Below are 20,759 nucleotides of genomic sequence, written 5' to 3' on the forward strand. Positions count from 1 at the left end.
GTCTTACAACAGACAAGGTTGAACTTCACTGGTCACGGCTTCTCACTAGAACTCTATGAAATATCTCTTAAACCTAGTCATTAGAGAGCATATGATGATTATTATCAGAAGGGGGGTTTTTGTAGATATTGTTGTAATTTTTAGTAGTTGAGAAGTCCCATACTATGACGAGACAGTCGTCCAGTGTAGCCAGGTTTTCCATGATGATCTAGGTTTAATCGACTCATGAACTATACTATATTTATCAATTAAATAACTTTTAGAGAAGGAAAATCAAAATATTGTAGTGAACGAGAACACACAAGTGGAGACAAACAAATGTGTTCGAGTAAAAAGTTACAGAATAACTTGGTAGAGTCTGAGAGCCATACAGTAAATACGTCATTTGCAAAATGTCAATCAATTGTCTCAAATTTCATTGTTCTCTCGTTTCCATACTAATTATTCTTTGTTCTCTTCTTCTTTTCTTCAAACTTCTTAATCTTCTACCGCTAAACATTTCACTTTCGATTGATACTATTGTGTTATGACCCGAGAAACATAATGAATGGTTACGTTTTACTATTCTTGAATTATTCCCTGCCTGTTAATCACTACCTCCCTTATTCACAGCCGCTTCTGGCTAATTCTTGTACAAATGTTGTTTCCTATTTTATGGTGTGGTGTGGTTTGTTTGATTGGTATATAAACTCAGTGTGTTTGAAATATAAGGATTCATATTGCAGAAGCTGCGACTGGTGTTCTGAACTTAATTGGCTGGCCTAGATGGAAAGCAGGAACAATCAGGACTATAGGCTGCTTGCATATGTTTTACGCATCCTTGGTCCGATCGATAATCCAGTGCTCTCTAATCAGCGGTCACAAGTTATAACAGATATATACTACTTAAATCTGTCAACATCAGTAGCATACATCACACTCGTTCCTCCTTCTTTTAAATCAGTCATATAAAAAAAAGCCTTATTATCAAACCGAAATAATGATAATAAAGAAATCATTCATTATGGATCATTTCCATTGTACAAGTTATCCTCTTCTTCTTTTTTCTTTTGTTTTAATCTCAATCTACTTAAAAACTACTTATTTAAAGGATAGAAAATGGTACATCCATTGAATGGATTGTAGTACTTTTTCTTTTCTCAATTTATCTTGTATAAGTTAAATCAAAAAAGAAAAGAGAAGAAAAGAAAAGAAATGGGTGTAATCTAGATGTGTTGAATACTTTCAAGATGATAGATCATGTATGAAATAATTCATTGTTGTTTATATCATGTATTCATTCTATTCAGTTCTAATTGATATTTATACAGATCAGTAAACTTGTAGTGGCTATGCTTCATTGACCAATCACTCGCGTAACCGTTATCATATAATCCTTAACGATGTTTGAAATCAGAAGGCAAAGAGAAGCAGTGACTATAGTTTTATTAACAGATAACTCAGATCACAAAGCCGAGAGGCAAATGAGTGAGTCAGAGAACCGAGAGTGTAGAGTGTTAAATGTACATGTATATATATGTATAGGAAAATGAATGGATCATCGAATCAATTAAGCCATTAATAATAAAGCTAGCAGAATGAATATGTGCGTAGGCTGTAAGCAATGTTCAAGCATACATATTTCATACAAGCACAACAATAATAAAGGTACAGTAAGTTGTTATAGTACGGATGACTTTGTCCTCTAAATAAGTTAACAAAAGGGTTTAACCGAATTGAATGAGAATAAACTCAATTACACGTGAGGTGCTATAATCTAATCCAATTAGGATTCAATACTTTGAATCATTGAAACAAGAACGATGTTCTTTGAACTGCCGAATGATTTATTGAACATTCTATTATTGATTAATATCAGAATTCTTTGATCCCTTATTATAGATTAAACAAGTTGTAATGAATGAATACCAGCATGGGATTGTGGAGATTATTAAGTTATTGAATTGATTGAGATCATGAACTGATTGATGTTACACTATTGTTGAAAACCTAAAAGTACTGGATGGCCTTTTCGTTCTATGGTGGGACTCCTCAGTGGCAGTCTATATCCACGATCCTGTTAGCGGGACTTCGTCCCAGAACCTTTGGTTGCACGCGCGAACGCTTAACCTCTACATCACTGAGTCTGCATCCAATGGTGTTAATGTCTAACCTTAACCATCTCCGATTGTATTGTATTAAGTTAATCAGTTGAAAGCCCACTTACCTAGTCAAGAGGCTTGATGAGAATTAATATTCTATATCACTGAGGTTATACTTTTTAGAAGTAACATACTGGGATAAAATATCGGTTCGCTTCTCTATAGTTTACAATAGTACATTAAATGAAATTAATCTGTAACGAGTGCAATCTTTAAATTAAATGAACCTGAACAAAAAAACACAATTAAGATACTGTTATTCTTTAAACAAATCCTCATTATCAGTATAGGGTTGTGAAGATTATGAATGATCATGAATGGATCAATGTTAGACCACCATTGAAAACCTGAAAGCCTTCGACGGCCTTTTCTTCTTAGTATGGGACTCCTTAGTGGCGGTGCACATCCACGATCTCGTTAGCGGGATTCAAACCCAGTGTGGTGTGTGCTACTTATATTGACATAAGTAGTAGAAGGTCTGGCAGCAGAGAGACAAAAGGATCGAACAGTAAAGAATCGAAACAGAATGCAATTTGTATGAAAATGCAAGAACAATGAAGTCTGAGTCATTTTGAGACAATTGGTGGACATTTTACAAATTAAGCACTTACTATACAACTGTTAGATTTCATTAACAAGTGTTAAATACATTCGATGGTCCCCACTCGTGTTCTGTTCACTACACCAGGACCTTCGGTCGCACGAGCGAGCTCTTAACCTCTAGACTATTGAGCTGGCCAGCATTCAATAGTGTTAATGTCTAACATCAACCACTCCACGATATTTTGTGACCGTCCACCATTGTCTTCAGTGATTAACTGTTTCACAATCAACACGGTTGAACTCCTCTAGTCAGGGAATCTCGTTAGAACTTTCTATCATTGTCAAATTAACAGGATTTGTGAGGAATAATGTAATAATATTTATTTCAGTGTTTAAGATCATGAGTCAGTTGAAGCTAGACAACCATGGAAAACCTGGAAGTACTGGACGGCCGTTTCGTCCTATTGTGGAACTCCTCAGCAGTGCGTATCCACGACCTCGCATCCTGCGAGATTCGAACCCAGGATCTACTGGTTTCGCGCGCAAGCACTTAACCACTAGACCACTGAGCTGGTCGGCATCCAACAGTGTTAGTGTCTAAAATCAACTAATCCACGAAATTGAGCAACACATCCACCATCGTCTTCATTGAGTTACTATCTCACAACAGACCTAGTTAAACTCTACTGATCACTACTTTTCACTAGAACTCCAGGATATACCTCGTGAAGCCAGTCACTAGTGAGCATATGTTGATGAGTTTTAATGGATATTCTAGTAATATTTAGTTTTAAAAAAAACATTCATGTGTTTGCTATACAGAAGTTTACTGTGAACGTATATATGACTGACTGGTCAAGTGTAGTGATAAATGATGGAAAATATTGTTATCTCAAGTGGATGATTTGGACAGGGTTTTGGTTTTTCAGCTGAATAGTTTGATCGTGGAGATTCCATCGTTATTCTGAACATAATCATCATCATCATCACAAACTCAAAGTAGAAATGATGTATTCGAATATCTTCATCATATATGGCTCACAACTTGTATTGTAGACCTCGATGTTGATCGGTTTATTGCTGACCTTTAACCAATCAGAGAAATGATCGATCAATATAGAATAAAAAGTCAAATCAATAGGAGATACAATCAAAATAAGGAGGTACGTAATGAACAGGTTAAACGTCAATTAGAAACAATCAACAATGAGGTCTATAGGACAAGTTAAAAGCTATATGTAAAGAACTTTGAACGTTTCACTTCTACCTAGTGCTTGTACTGATGATGTCATTCAGAAGTACAATCAAAGCTCCACGACCAAACCATTCAGCTCAGAGAATAAGATCCCATCAAAACTAGTGTCAAATACAATACATAAATGTCATGTGAGTTTGTTTATTGAAAATCAATATATCAATTACACAAACTATTGATACAACTTATCTAGACTAATCAATTTCCATTCGATACGATTGAATTAAGTCATTGAATCAAATCAAATTTATAATTGATCAATAAATCTTATTGATTATCCATATTATTATTATTAAGGAAAGACGGACAGTTGCTAGCAGTGGAATCCAGGACGCGCGCTTCGTCCTATTTGGGAATCGTCAGCTGAATGCACTGGCAAATCATAACTGCTGTTCACTTTAGGAATCGAACCTAGTACGTTTCACTTTAAACATCATCGCTTTATAACACTTAGCTACTGAGTCCTGATAGCCACTTGCTTGTACAATGGGGTGAAGTTCAAATTCACCTTGGCATTATTTGCATGTATCTTCCCATTGTTGTTTAGGACTGCAATTGGTCAGTCTCTTATTGGCATATGTGCATACTGTGCGGATTGCCTCGATATAGCCATAATTCAAGAGCATTATAGACATCAACTCTAGGATACAAGTACATCCAGCTGATGAGACCCAATTAAGATGAAACGCGCGTCCTATATACCACTGCTATCCACTATCTATCTTTGCTTTTAATGCTTGTAAATCAAGGCATTTATTGAGGCACAGGATGCACATATGCCAATAAGAGATTGATCAATTACAATCCCAAACATCAATAGGAAGATTCAAGTAAACAATATCAAATGGTTATTATTGTTATCCATGTATGAATATCTTACAGACAATTTGAATATTTGACATTTTCCACTGATTTAAACAAATAAAGTAGATGTACATGTTGTTTGTAAAACATTTAATATCAGAAAGGGTTTTTGTGGATATTATAATAATTGAGTCAATTGAAGCTAGACCATCATGGAAAACCTGGAAGCGGTGACCAGTAGATTTCAACTGGGTCTATTGTGAGATAGTAACTCATTGACGGCAATAATGGATGTATCACTCAATTTCATGGATTATTTAGAGTTAGATATTAACACTGTTGGGTGCCACCTCAGTGGTCTAGTGGTGAAGCGCTCGCATGCGAGACCGATAGGTCCTGGGTTCAAATCTCGTGAGGCGGAATCATGTATGTACACTACTACTGAGGAGTCCCACAATAGGATGAAACGGTCGTCCATTGCTTTCAGGTTTTCCATGGTTGTCTAGCTTCAACTGACTCATGGTCTTAACTATTAAAATTGCTATAATATGCACAGAAGCCCTTCTGATATGAAAGATTACATTGTCATATTAGTGTAAGAAGACAAATGAAATGAAGAAGATATCATAGTTGTAACAAGTTACAAAGTATTTGCAGAAACATATACATAGCCTTCAATCGTTTATTTGCATCGCTCGGTAATTTGATAGGGATACAGTTGAAATCAGTTGACTTCATCAATCGATATAATCTAGACCATCATTGAAAACATGGAGGCATTCAACGGCCATTTCAACCTAGTATGAGACTCCTCAACAGTGCTCACTAAAAATCTCGCATATGGGACTCGAACCTAAAACCTTCGGTCTTGCATGCGATTACTTAACCTCTTAATCTTAATAAAACCAACTAGCTTTTTATTGATACTATAAACTATTATAGAGTAAAGAATTCGTCTTCGATATAAGTTCAAACTGTAGTTATTCAAAAAAACTTTGATTAGTAACTGAGTAGTAAACAATATCATACACATCTACACTTAAGTGCTATTGATTGAAATCTATCGATTAGGTCTGAATTTAGTTACCAAACAAAATACTTCAACATAATATACACTATACGAATCTGTAGATAGTATACTTTGATATTAAGTAGTTAGTGCTAGTCTGGCCCCCAAATGCCCTGGTACGGCCGAGAGTGAGGAGAGCCAGCTCTCCATCTCCAAATGCTCTCATATGGCCACGCGTATATAGCCTCTAACAGAGAAGTCCTACTCATTGCGTTATCGTGGTGGGGGTATTGATTAGGAAATTGAGAGGACGAAAAGCGAATGTCCGGTGCTTTAAATGGGTCGGTGGACATGGAGAGTCCACCTAAGGGAGTTGGAAATCCCTGATTCCAAATCAATGGTTTACATGGGCCCCAGTATCCTGTGGGAACAAGTGGCGTATGAACCAATCGTTGGTTGGTGGCTACCATGTGTGACTGCATCTCCTTACGTTCCTCCACTGTTTTGTGGGTCAGACCTTTGGGTCGAAGGCTCCGGATGTGGCCCTCTAAGAACACCACCTGTTTCGGTTTGGGCACCCCGGCAGTATCACAGCCCTCACACATATCAAATGAGATTTGTGTGGCGCATATGTATTTGGTGCCTCCTTGTACTTATATCTATGTGTTCAGATAATAATAATAATAAAGTGTTAGTTTGCAGAACTGAGTCCCATACTAGTTATTACTTATCAGTAAGATATATTTACAATCCTTTTAAAAGATTAATAAGTGTCAGTTATCTTCAAACACGAACTTTCTACACTAGTTCAACAGTTTCAACAACCGTTTTCTTTTTCATCTATCCCACAGAAAATACAGTAATATTATTATTATGATTAATGGCTTTATTCAATATTATACTTTGAGTACAATATAGAATTCTTAGCACAAAGTACTTCATCGAGTTTCTGTTTCTTATTTCTTGATTGATTCTGACGAGATAAGTATTGAGTGGTCATCGACTAGAAGTTAGCAGTCCTAGAATCGACATCTGACTAATGTATATTCTTTTTGATACATGTTACCAGCAACCACGATGTGTATGACTGGGCTTTTTTATAACTTGTACAATGAAATGTCGTGAACTTTTCACGAACACACCTGAATACATTATGAGACTAATAGGCATAATGATCTGTTGAAATAAACAAGAAAAAGACAGATAACTTATTGAAATATCTAGATGATAGGGAGGAACAAGTAGCCTAGATATTCAAACAGGCCGCCTGAATATACATGAATTCGAATACATTTATCAATCTTTTCTTTCAAAGAATAAACATGGACGAAAGTTTGCCAACAACTGTAACATTTGCTTTTGGCTTTTTCAATAGGTTTTTTTGTGGTTACCGTAATATGACACAAGCCTTTATAGAAAGCCCAAGATAGAGTGGATTGGAGAATGCTGTTCGGCGGCTTATCCTCCATTGGGAATAACAGGCGTAAGTAAGTAAGTTCTATAGAAGGAGATCAATAATTACGGTTACTATTAGTGGTTATACATCTGGAACAAATCGATCACAATGTAAGTTTTCTTACACTAATTCTACAATAAGAAAGGAAATAAACAGTAGGTTGAATAGTTCATCATGTTGTCAACCATAGTTTTATTGTATCCATACAATTCAATTAGCCTTCAGTGTATTATCATTGATTTACATGTATCTATTAATTCATTTCAGGGGAAACAAGGTCAAATGTGATGGTATTCAATGACTCCTGTCATTTGTATTACGAATAACAAGGTTTATATACAATGGCTTACAATGGTATTCAATGTAATAATACAATCCAATTATCCACTAACTATGATAACAATCAATCATAGTATTTATAACATAAAAGATTTAATCTTTCTGTTATTATGAAAGATTGGGGGTTGTTTTGTGGAGATTGTAGTAGTGTTATTAGTTGAATTCATGAATCGATTAAAGCTACAGCGCCATAGAAAACCTGAAAGCATTGGATGGTCATTTCCTTCTAGTGTGGGACTTCTCAACAGTGCGCATCTGTGATCCTGCACCAATCGGACTCGAGTCCAGGACCTTTGGTCTTGTGTGTGAACACTTTACCTCTAGACCACTGAACTGGCACCCAATGATCTCACTTCATAAATTATTGTCAAATAATTGTATGTATAATCTGGTGCATCCAAAAATTGTAACAACTTGATAGATTCTGAAAATAATTTTGTGCTTTGGAAGACCAACATTTTAATTTTCAACAAATGATTACAGATTATCATTCGTTATGAGCACTGTTGTAACCGGACAAAAGCATTATTTTTTGAGTGTGGAGTTATGGAGATGGTTGAATTTCATCGAAACCATGAACCCATCCAAGTTAGACTATTGTTAAAACCTGGAAGCACTTGATGATCATGTTTGATAAGTGGATAGCTGTTTCCATCTAGCCGGAGATTCCTTAACGGTACGCATCTATGATCACATCAGAGATTGAATCTAAGACTTTCAGGTAGTGTGGCGAAAGTTTAACTTTTAAACTATCGAATTTGCGAAATTGAGATATATTTTCTTGATGTCTTGGCATCTTAGCTCATGTCAGTTCGTGATGAAAACTCTCAATCTAATTCTTACCCCCAAACATCAACTGCTAATCATAATTTTAATTCCCACAATGGTTTATAACCCTCATTTAGTCTTAGGATATAGGTGGACATTCTCAAGGTCGTCCATAGATTGTAGTCTTACCGAATGACCTTCATGTGGCTCAAAGTATACAATTATACCCTATGAATACTTCATGAATTTTAGTCGGTGTATCTAACTACAAGTTAATCGAATGGTTGGTCAGCAGCTTCACGGACTGATAGTATATTCTAGTTTGATAGACTTGTTGACCATCAACATTGATGATCTCTGTCAAATATTCGAGGCCTATTCGAGTTAGACGGGAATGGTGTGGCCAACCAGCTAAGTTCAAAGTCACACCGCGCGGTTAGCATCTAATGTGGATTACCTGTTCGATTTATCAAAGTACTATGGATGATTTGAAGACAGTATGACAAAAAGGACGTTATCATGGAAATATATTTCACAAAAATGAGTACAGACAAGACAGTGAGACCACCACCGTATGAGCCAGTCCATAGCATACAATTAACCGATGCGCGTTGGTTGTACTTGACCTTGATAGGGATCGATGATCTGTTCGATATTCTGTGATCCAACTGCCGGATGATTTGGCTAGGGCTTAGTGACATTTCACTGACCCTACAGACTTCTCTCAGTTTACTACTATTTCAACTAGCGCTGAATGCTTTGGTAAGTAATAATTAAACATTGGATAACCGATAGCTCAAGTACATCTTACTTTACTATTGGTCATATGATGACTTCATGATATGATTTCTGTGGTTATTTTTTGTTGCATGGTCACTAAAATTGTGATCTGCATACCTATTTTCTATTGGCAAAAGTTGACAATATTGATAGTTATTATTGTAAAATTTTCAAATTACATTTGGCTCCCCAAATTCCCTTCGTATGATAGAGGATGAGGTGATTACTTTCTCCTTCTTGAGATCCTCTATTATGGTCATGCGTATGTATATCCACTGCTAGAGAAGTCCTACTCACTGCCTCCTCACGGTGGGGGTGTTATTTAAGAAATTGAGAGGCGCCTAGACCAGTTTGGGGGGTACTCGGTATCCGCCTAAGGGAAACCCTCGTTCCAAATTATTCATGCATATGGGCTCCAGGATCCTGAGGGAAAAAATAGCACAAAAACCTATTCTCAGTGATCGGCTACCATGGGACTGCATCTCCTGACGTCCCTCCACTGCCATGTGGATTAGACCTTTAAGTCAAAGTATCGAGGTGTAGCCCCCTATGAAAACCACCTGCTTTGGTCTGGGCACCCGAGCAGTATCACAGCCTACACACAAATGAAATGAATTGTATGGCGCATATGTATTCGTTAAGCCTTTGTACCAATATTTATATGTTCAAACAAAATAAAGAAAGAAATCAGATACTGGCTCAGTGGTCTAATGGTTATGCGCTCGCGTTCGAGACCGATAGCTTCTGGGTTCGAATCTCGCGAGGTGGAATCGTGGATGCTCACTGCCACTGAGAAGTCCCATACTATGATGAAACATCCGTTTTTCATGGTAGTTTATCTTTAATTAACTCATGAATTCAACTACTATATAAATTTTAAAACGGTTAGGCTATTTCACTTGATATTGTTTTACTTGAATCTTCCCATTGATTTTTTAGGACTGAAATTGATCAGTCTCATATTGGCATATGTGGATACTGTGCGTATGCCTCGATATTACCTTAATTTACAAGCATTATAAGCAAAGATGGATAGTGGCTAACAGTGGAATCCAGTAGCTAAGTGGATAATGCGATGGCGTTTGAAGTGCAAGGTTCTGAGTTCGAGTCCCAGAGTAAACATCAACTCTGAGATGCAGGTACATCCAGCTGACAAGTCCCAAACAGGACGAAACGCGCGTCCTGGATTCCACTGCTAGCCACTATCCATCTTTGCTTATAAGGTTAGGCTATTTGTTATCAACTCAAGTCTACTAAATAATGATAAATTCACTTCATACAACTTTATTCATAGTTTTAGTTATGTATATATATATTAGACGAAAGGACATTGAACCAACAACAATCTCGTTAAAGTATAATAAACAAAAGAATCATTTGTGAATTATTCCGGTCATTTACTCTCATGATAATATACATATATATATATCTAATATATAAATGTATACACATACAGAGAGAGTAGGCAGACACGAAGTTGTTTTACCTCTTCACTGATGTCTATCTCTTTCACCCCCATACATACACACACACACAAACATACAAACAAATGAGCTTCGTAGGATTCAAGTTTATTTCTCCAACATGAATGATTTCCAGTCGACTTATTAATTATTGATTTATGAATAATAACTAAGTGAACATTTACATATTCACTGAATGATTACTGAATAATGAATAATGTTATGTTATAGTTGCCTAATTCTTCATGTTACAGAATGAATTCTTCCGATTAGATTACAATCATTTGATTTATGTGAGGGCTGGAATACTGCCCAAGTACCCAAACTGAAGCAGGTGGTTTTCATGGGGGGCTACACCTCGAGATTTTGACTTAAAGGTCTAATCCACAAGGCAGTAGAGCAATGTCAGGAGATACAGTCTCATGGTAGCAGATGACCAACAATAGGTTTTTGTGCTATTTGTTTCTTTAGGATCCTGGAACCCATGTGAACCATTGGTTTGGAATCAGGGTTTTACAACTCCCGTGGGTAGACTCTCCGTGTTCACCAATCCGGTTAAAGATCCGGCCATTCGCTTTTCGTTTTCTCAATCTCATAAACAGCATCACCACTGCGAGAAAGTAGTGAGTAGGAATTCCCTGGCAGTGGTTGTATGAAAGAGAGCGTTTTGAGATGGAGAGCTGGCTCTCTCCACTGTCGAGCGTACCAGGGCATGTGGAAGCTATTAGTTTAGGTGATTTGATATTTTATGTATCATTTTGAAATGTAAGGTGGAGATAATTGACAGGATATACTACTCGACTTGGGTTTTGTGTTAGATAGCACTCGTTAGCAGGATGTATTTACGATCTTGTTGGAATCGGCAGTAACATTTCAAAATATAGGGATGGCTGACATGGGATTGAACCCTCCAGAGAGCATCAGTTCCCTCGTGGTTACGGGTATACCCAGTTGATGAGTGACGACTATAATGAAACCTATGGGGTTTCATTTCGACTGTATTCACCCACATAAGATTATTTTATTCAGTTTAATTTTGATTAAGATAAAAGCGATTATCATAACGTCGTTACTGCTAAAATCTAGTTCCTATGAATGGAAAATTCCAGAAAGATAGAAAAAGATAAGTTCGTTGTTTTGATTTTGCTAGTGGTTCAATATCCAACTCCTCATTTTTATTGAATTACATAATCATTAGCTTCAACGTTGTCAGGTCATACATAATAAGAAGGTATGAGTAACCGCCTAATTTGATTACTAACTCTCAAATATTATGTAATTGTGGTAAATGTTCAGTATATCAGAGCGAAAATCGCACTTATGTAACAGATCTGCATAACGTTGATTTCAACTGGAATACCACTGCGAACCAGGGAGAAATAGGTAGCTGTTGTGTAACACTATATGGTCCCACAGGTGTCTACAAATAAGACCACATCAGGGATGAGATCCAGGAATCTTAGATCTCGCAAGGGTCGTGAGTTCATGAGTATGCACTGATGAGAAGTTCCTTACTACGAAGGAATAGCTATTTGTTGCTCTTTAGTTCTTATCGGTATCTTAATCAAGGTCCATTAGTGACAAATATCTTCCACGAATTAAAATCTAGATGAAATCACTTTATTCAAGGTATTTAATGGTGGTTGAAAGTGGCCGACAGGAAACCCTAAACCTAGGCTTCATGCTATTTCGCACTACTCAACAAATATTTACATGTAATCTTGGGGAAACTGATGCTCCTTGACGGATTCGACCTCGTGTCACCAAGCTTCTCAGTCGGAGACGTTACCACTGAGCTACCGGACTGCAACTGTCCTCCTATTGGACGGAGACGTATTAACATTTGATTGGTCACTACTGAGTTGTAAAGGTATTTAATAATGTATGATAATCAGTTGTTTCCGACCGATAAGTCCTGAGTTCGAATTCCGCTTGGCAGAGTCGTGGATGCACACTGACATTGAGGACTCTCACAATAGGACGAAATAACCATCCAGCGCTTTCAGGTTTTCCATGATAGTCTAGCTTCAATTGACTCATGATCTCAACTATTGAAATTACTACAATCTTCACAAAAACCCTTTAGGTCTTTAATTTTCTTAATAGTTTTTTCTCTCTACTAATGTCAATTCAATTCATGAGTAAAACTATCTTCAAATCATCTTGTCAGCAGATAGATAGTTTCTATTGAATATAAAAATGGAATCAATATGTATAGTGGAGAATGAGATAGGTAAGAAGGGAAAGAAATAGAGGGAGTAAACCTATTTATTATTGAATAAACCGGAAATGTAATCAAATCCGTTTTTAACGGATGAACATCTAAATTTAGTTGTTTTCATCTTAATGTATTCAAATAATGTGGCATATTCTTCTTTCAATTCATCATACTAGTTCATTTGGTATTGTTTGTTTGTATCTTCCAATTGTTGTTTGGGACTGTGATTGATCAGTCTCTTGTTAATATATGTGCATCATATGTGGATTGCCTCGATATTACCTGCCTGGAGCCCGTCTGGGGCTACTGTTAGGTTTGGCATGGGGTTAGAGACAGCATGCTGTAGAAAACTAACTCGCTAAAAAAACGCTAACCTGAAAAAATAATTTAAACCATTTAAACTCTACCCTGGGAGTTAGAAGATCTTCATTTAGAAGAGTTATGACCCTCGTGGTGAGTGCCGAGTTCCTTCGGAAGTCATGAGGTTGATTCTCCTTCTGACAACTAGAGTAACCACTAATTCAGATACATGGGATGCTCGTACTTACTTGGAAGCACCTAACTGTGTCACAAGGCTAACCCTCACTTCAAATCCTCAAGGCCAAAGGGGGAGAGAAAGACCAAAGAACACAGACAGATGTGAGAAAAATGATCAACAATTGGATAGAACTAGAAAGGAAGTTTCAGGAAAGAGTGGGTTGCAGAATGCTGGTCGGTGGCCTATGCTCCACTGGAGGTAAAAGGTGTAAGTAAGTAAGTAATAAGCAAAGGTGGGTAGTGGTTAGCAGTGGAGTCCAAGACGCGTGTTTTTCCCCCTATTTGGGACTCGTCAGTTAGATGTATCTGTATCTCGGCGTTGATGTTCACTCCAGAACTCGAGTCCAGTACCGTTCGCTTCGAACGCTATCACATTATCCATTTAGTTACCCATCTTACGAGTTACAGTGATAAATTAATATACATCCGTGTATGATAGAAGTTCCCTTTCTAAAAATATCTACAAACCCAATCATTAATATTATGACTTTATAATTTTTAATGGAAATTGATAAGGGAAATGGGCTATTTAAATTATTCAATCGATAGGTATGTAGGTAGGTAGTTAGGTGGATAGGAAGCTGGTGATTTGCATAGTTACGTTTCTATGTATAAAAATAGCAGGACTGATGGATGGATGGATGGATGGATGGATGGATGGATACATAGATAGATAGATAGACAGACAGTCGGATTAGGAGTGTAAGCTAGACAGGTCGAAACCCCTTCTGATATATATATATATAATTACGTAATGTAATCATGATCAGCTACGATATGTGAGATAAGTGTTCCATCCACATTGAAATACATTTACTGTATTATTAATAAACTAGTAAGGATTAACAATATATAGGTATCTACTATCAGCTGATTAGAAGTATCACAAGAGGTTTTTTAGTGGATATTATAGTAGTTGAGATCATGAAGTGATTGATGTTAAATCATCATTGAAAACCTGGAAGCACTGGAGAGTCGTTTCGTCCTACTGTTGTACTCTTTAGCAGTATGCATCTATGATCTTGCCCCGTGGGAAGTAGTCAACAGGAAATTTATATGATTTGTTAGTATGGTGAAGAATATGAAATCTTGAGAGAATTCGTGTTCAGTTTAAGATTTGAAAATGTATCACTCATTTTCACAGTTAGTAAACTTACGACTATGTTATTCAATCAGTAACTAATCACCTTAAAAACTGTGCTATATCGGTTGATGGATCACTGAGTAGTGATGAATGTCACATTTGTCAAGTACTCTGTTGTTAACTGTATCCTATAGATCGTGATACATTAATAACTTACTTTACTTACTTACGCCTGTTACTCCTAATGGAGCATAGGCCACCCAACAGCATTCTCCAACACACTCTGTCCTGGACCTTCTTTTCTAGTTCCATCCAATTCTTGTTCATTCTTCTCATGTCTATTTCCATTTCTCGGCGTAATGTGTTCTTTGGTCTTCCTCTTTTCCTTTGGCCTAGAAGACTCCATGTAAGGGTTTGTCTTGTGACGCAGTTGGGTGCTTTCCTCAATGTGTGTCCTATCCACTTCCAACGCTTCTTCTTGATTTCTTCCTCCGCTGGGATCTGGTTTGTTCTCTCCCACAGTAGGTTGTTGCTAATAGTGTCCGGCTAACGGATCTGAAGTATTTTGCGTAGACAACTGTTAGTAAAAACTTGTATGTTCTGGATAATGGCTTTCGTAGTTCTCCGAATTTCTGCTCCATACAGTAGAACCGTCTTAACATTTGTATTGAAAATCCTGACTTTGGTATTGGTTGACAGACAGTTGCTTTGAGTTCCAGATGTTCCTCAGTTGCAAATATGCTGCTCTTGTTTTGCCGATCTGCGCCTTCACGTCTGCATCAGATCCACCGTGTTCATCAATGATGCTTCCCATCATTAATAAAGTTCATGTTTTTTAAAGAAATCGATCAAATTCACTTTTGTATATCAATGAATAAACACTACATACATAGATAATTATAAAGTCCCAATTTATTCAATATGTAGTAGATTAGTTAATAACTTTTGATTGAATTTCATTGAAATCATGAACTAATCAATGTTAAAACATCGTTGAAAACCTGGAAGCACTCGATTGCCGTTTCTTCATAGTATCGAACTCCTTAGCAGTGAAAATCATATGCTCACTAACGATTAACTTCTAAATGGATTTCATGGAGTTCTAGTGAGAAGTCGTAACCTATGGAGTCCAATCCGTGTCGGGTTGAGACATTTATCCACTTTAGACAATGGATGAAGGGTTTCACAAGGTCATGGATTGATTAAAGTTATACATTTACACCGTTGAACACCGGTTTAGTGGTCTAGAGGTCAAGCGTTCTCACAAGAGATCAAAAGTCCTAGGTTCAAGTTTCACGTGCAGAGTCATGAATGCGCACTGCTGAAGAGTCCCACATATCAAGGTGAAACGGTTGTCGAGTGCTTCTAGGTTTTCTATGGTGGTCTAGCATAGATTGACTCATGAATTCAACTATCAAAATTACTACAATATGTACAACTATACACAGCTTCTCATTAGTTCATTGTAATTACAACTCATTTGTAAACGTTATTAGTAATATTGGCTTTATTACTTGTGAATTATTTCGAATTTGAAGGACCAATTGAGGTTTTCTCATCTCTAATCTTTTACAGCACTTTACATCATTAAATTATTCATTAATCAAAGTAAGAAATAAGCAAAAATGGACGGTGGCTACCAGTGGATTCTAGGACGCGCGTTTCGTCCTATTTGGGACTCGTCAGATGGATGTACTTGTATCTCAGAGTTCATGTTCACTCATAAATGGAAAGATTCAAGTAAACAATACTTAGTGAATTTAAACTTCACCACATTACACAAGTAAGTGATTATCAAAACTCAGTAGTAAAGTGGATAACACGATAGAGTTTGAAGCGAACAGTATTGGATCGAAGTTCCAGAGTGAATATAAACTGTAAGATGCACGTACATCCAGCTGACGAGTCCCAAAACGGACAAAACGCGCATTCTGGATTCTACTGCTAACTATTATCCATCTCTGCTCATAATGTCTGTGACGTAGGGCAATGTCGAGGCAGTCCGCACAGGATGCACGTATGCCAATAAGAGACTGATCAATTGCAGTCCTAAACATCAATGGGAAGATTCCAGTAAACAATACTTATTGAATTTAAACTTCATCTTATTGCACAAGCAAGTAGCTATAAGGACTCGGTAGCTAAGTGGATAACGCGAAAGAGTTCGAAGGGAACGGTATTGGGTTCAAGTCCCGAGGTGGACATAACTGTGAGTTGCAGTTACATCCATTCAACAAGTTCAAAGTTAGATGAAGTGCGCGTCCTGGGTTCCACTACTAGCCACTATTCATCTTTGCTTATAAGGTTTTCGAATCAATGTCATGTGTGTCAAGTCCTTGTTAATGCAGATCGAATCCTATCGACCAAGTTGCAATATGGCCACTAGTCTAAGTGACTCGACATTCCGTGCACTATGCAAAACATCTATTCATAATAAGTGAATCCAAATAAAACTTAACCCAGGAAACAATAAGAACATATATATATATTGATTTGATCAAACTTGATGCCTTTCGACTGAAATAAAGTGTATATATATATGTGCGTGTGTGTTTGTAGAAGAAGGTGGCGGTGGTGGTGGTGGTGGTGGATAGAGAGGGGTGTTTTTTGTTCACAATAATAACATTCAATATTATCATGATATATAGTAATAGTGTATAGAGTTACATAATCGATCATATTAACCTGTTGTTTTGTTTTGTTTTTCAATATGAAATCATATAAGTAACCATAGTAACTTAGTCATGCTAGTTGTAAAATACGATTTATGTATGTATATATGATGTATATTATGCTATAGACAAATACGAATAGAATTAAACATCACTCTCTCTATATATATAGTAACATTGTATGAGAGACACATCGAGTTATACAATACAAATAACATTGTCCATTGTGTTGATAAGGCTTATATAGTACTGTCTGAAGATAATCAGTGTATGTAGATATTATCAATAAGAGACTGATCAATATAAGTGGTCTGCTTAAATATCTGGGCTATCTGTTCCTTCCTATCATCTAGATATTTCAACAAGGTATCTGTCTTTTGCTTATTTATTTCAACAGATCAATATGTCTAGTGGTCTGATAATGTATTCAGATGTGTTTCTGAAAAGTTTACGATATTTCATTGTACTAGTTACAAAAGAGCCTAATCACAGACATCATGTTGGATGGCAGTATACATCGAAAAGAATGTACATTATTCAAATGTCGATTCTAGGACTGTTAACTTCTAGCTGGTAACCACTCAATATGTTATCGTCAGGATCAATCAAGAAATAAGAAACGGAAACTCGCTGAAGTACTTTGTGCTGAGAATTCTATATTGTATCAAAAATATAATGTTGGATTAAGCCAATAATAACAATTATCAGTATAGGGTTGTGAAGATTATGAAGTTTTTTTGATTGAGATCATGAACCGATTGATGTTAGACCATCATTGAAAACCTGCAGGCACTGGATTGCTGTTTCGTAGGACTCCTCAATGGTAGTGCGAATCCACAATTCCACTCGCGGGATTCGAACCCATGTAGATTTCAGATGACTTTGGGCTTCTGGAAAGTTCCGGAATCTTAATAAACATAGTAACAGGATAGTGGTAATCATCCAATCAGAAATGTGATAGGTGACTTTTCACTTTCCAGATGTTTCTGAAAAACGTCTATTGAATGCTGTTAACATTAGATGTTTCCAAGTATTTTCACAGATCCTCTAGGCATTTTTTTGAAGGAATTTTCCAAGACTCTCCAAGAATTTCTAGATTTGTAAACTATTGAGTAGGATTCGCAAAATAAATAAATGAATTTATTGGTTGCATTCATCAGTCAATTGAAGCTACACCACCATTGAAAAATCTGGAAGCACTGGACGACCGTTTCGTCCTAGTATAGGACTCCTCAGTTTCAGTACGCATCCACGATCCTGCCTCGTGAGATTCGAACCCAGGACTTATCAGCCTCGTGCGCTAACACTTGACCTGTAGTCAATGAGCTGGCCGGCATTCAATGTTGTTAATATCTATTTTCAACCAATCGACAGAATCTATGTTTTTCTATTCACATTGTATGTGAGGATTGACAAAGCAAGGGCTACATTCCCACAATTCAAGATTATATAGGACTCAAAACAACTGTCAACTAATATCAAAGTCACAATCTTCAATACGAATGTCAAGACAGTTCTCCTGTACGGAGATGAAACTTGAAGAACTATTACAACCATCATCAACAACGTACAAGGATTTACAAATAGATGTCTACACAAGATACTCAATATCTATTGGCCAGATACCATCAGTAACAGCCTACTGTGGGCGAGAACAAACCAGCTTCGAGCTGAAAAGGAAATTAGGAAAAGGTGTTGGAAGTGCATAGGACATACATCGACAAAATCATCAAACTGCATCACGAAGTAAGCCCTAACTTGGAATCCTGAAGAGAAGCGGAAAAGAGAAAGGCCAAAGAACACATTACGTCAGTAAATAGAATTAGATATGAAAAGGTAAAATAACAACTGGAAAGGATTGTGCAGGACAGGACTGGATGGAGAGTACTGGTATTGTTCTTATGCTCCTTCACGAGAAGTAACAGGCGTAAGTAAGTAAGTAAGCAAGTCTTCACATTGTTATTCTTTCTTTATTCATTTGAGTTCATTCTATTCTACAAAATATTATCCTGTTACCAATAGTATTATTATGTTAGTTTTCAATTAATTTATGCAAATTTAATCAAATTAGGTTAATTGAAATCTAAAATAAAAAGTACATAAAGAAAAAAAACTTTTTTTCTTCTTTTTTTTTTTAATCAAACAACGAACTTGATCGATAATTGGAAACATCAGAATTATCCATAATATATTGATCTTAGATAGATAGACTATCATTGGAAACTAGGAAAAGTTGAATAGTTAGGACACCTCAATAGTGTACACTGATGAATTTTGAGATGGTGAAGAAGATTTGTAGCTCAGGTGTATGATTTTGATGGAGTCTTGTTCTCTAAGCTGGATGGTTTGGTCGTGAAGCTTTTATCGTTCCTCTGAATGACATCATCAGCACAAACAAAGCTCTACGATCAAACCATCCAGCTCAGAGAACAAAACTCCATCAAAAAACACTAATGAATCAACTTTATATGGTCAATTTCAAGGAATTTAGTTTCATGTATGTAAGCTCAGTTTCAAGACCATTGAACTGATATCTAACCATTTAAAAAGTATAACTTCAATCAATTCACGATATTCAATTACCATCTTTCATTGCTTACGGTAGATATCTTTCTTACACTCTACATGATTAAACTCCATTGGTCACTAATTCTCAATGGAATTCTAAGAGTTGTATCTTAAGGTCAGTCACTAGTGAGTACACGATTCATTATAGTTAAACATTAGCACTATCGGATGTTGACTTAGTTGTTTAAAGGTTAGACGTTCACTCAAGATTAAATGTCCCTGGATTAGACTCCATACGACGGGGTCGAGCTAAGGTATTTGGTGAAGTAAACTATGAAAGTTCTACAATCTCGACAAAACTTTAACGTAATAAAAGATAATAGTTTAATGAATGAAACAGATAATTATTAGTTATTTTTTTCTTTACTTTTACTTACTTTCGCCTGCTACCCCGAACGGAGCATAGGCCGCCAACTAGCAAGAATTATGTTTTTCTGGTTAGCGTTTTTTTTAGCGAGTTAGTTTTCTACGGGATGGGGTCACTAACCTCATACCCAACTCTCCTACTTTGTCCGGGCTTGAGACCGGCCGTAGCCCAAAAGAGGCTCCGGGAGGAGTGAGTTATTTCTTTCTAGCTATTAATAATCACCATTAATAGGTGAATTGATTTAAACTTTACGTGTACAATTACATGCAGGCTTCTCCATGCCTCATTATTTATCCAGCTGTTGGGATGGTTTTCGAGAACTACGATGAAGCCTCCAAAGGCCCTATAGTAGTCGACTAGTTTCCATCCAATCAGAACATGATGGAGCTTACTAGAATATCAACGTGGCATGCTACTATTAAACAGTAGCAAAACATGCCTCTCTTCGGATTGACTGAAAGCACTTCTTCTGTCTTCTAATTTGCGGCTGTGAGGTTCTATACGTCCGAATGCCGTAGTTGTATACTGTATTCTGCATTAATCAAGTTGTGAACATAACACCAATAAAGACAGAGTTTATCTTCCTTTTTTCAATAGTCAATCAATGTGTAATACACAACACTTTAGGTCATTATCCCATCCATTTGATAGATGGGCGCTGTATATCACAGTTTATTATGAAATCTTTACTGAAAATTACACATCAGTATTCAATAAATAAAACTTTAGTGAAAGGAAAAATGAACAAAAGTTCT

Source organism: Schistosoma haematobium, chromosome 7 (genome assembly GCF_000699445.3).
Source record: "Schistosoma haematobium chromosome 7, whole genome shotgun sequence".
NCBI classification, from domain to species: domain Eukaryota; kingdom Metazoa; phylum Platyhelminthes; class Trematoda; order Strigeidida; family Schistosomatidae; genus Schistosoma; species Schistosoma haematobium.